Source organism: Penaeus monodon, chromosome 24, assembly GCF_015228065.2.
Source record: "Penaeus monodon isolate SGIC_2016 chromosome 24, NSTDA_Pmon_1, whole genome shotgun sequence".
NCBI lineage: Eukaryota > Metazoa > Arthropoda > Malacostraca > Decapoda > Penaeidae > Penaeus > Penaeus monodon.
The window spans coordinates 5,000,062-5,000,316 of NC_051409.1; positions in this window are offsets into that span (position 1 = coordinate 5,000,062).

Genomic DNA, 255 nt, shown 5'->3' on the forward strand with positions numbered 1-255 from the left:
GGCATTTGCCTTATTCTTGGTCTTTACCTAGAATATGCCCCATGGTCTTTTTTTTCTGTCATGCCCTTTTCGTAAATCGAAATGATTTTGAATAGTAATGAAAGCTGAATCAAGCCTGTTTTATATTAAAACGATTGTGTTTACATTTTGTTGTCGGGCACTTTAGAAAACTGAGCATTTTTTAAAAACTAATCTGCCGCTGTGACTTTTTCTTTTCTTTTTTTCTTCTTTTTTATCAGAATGTGTTAAGTTACA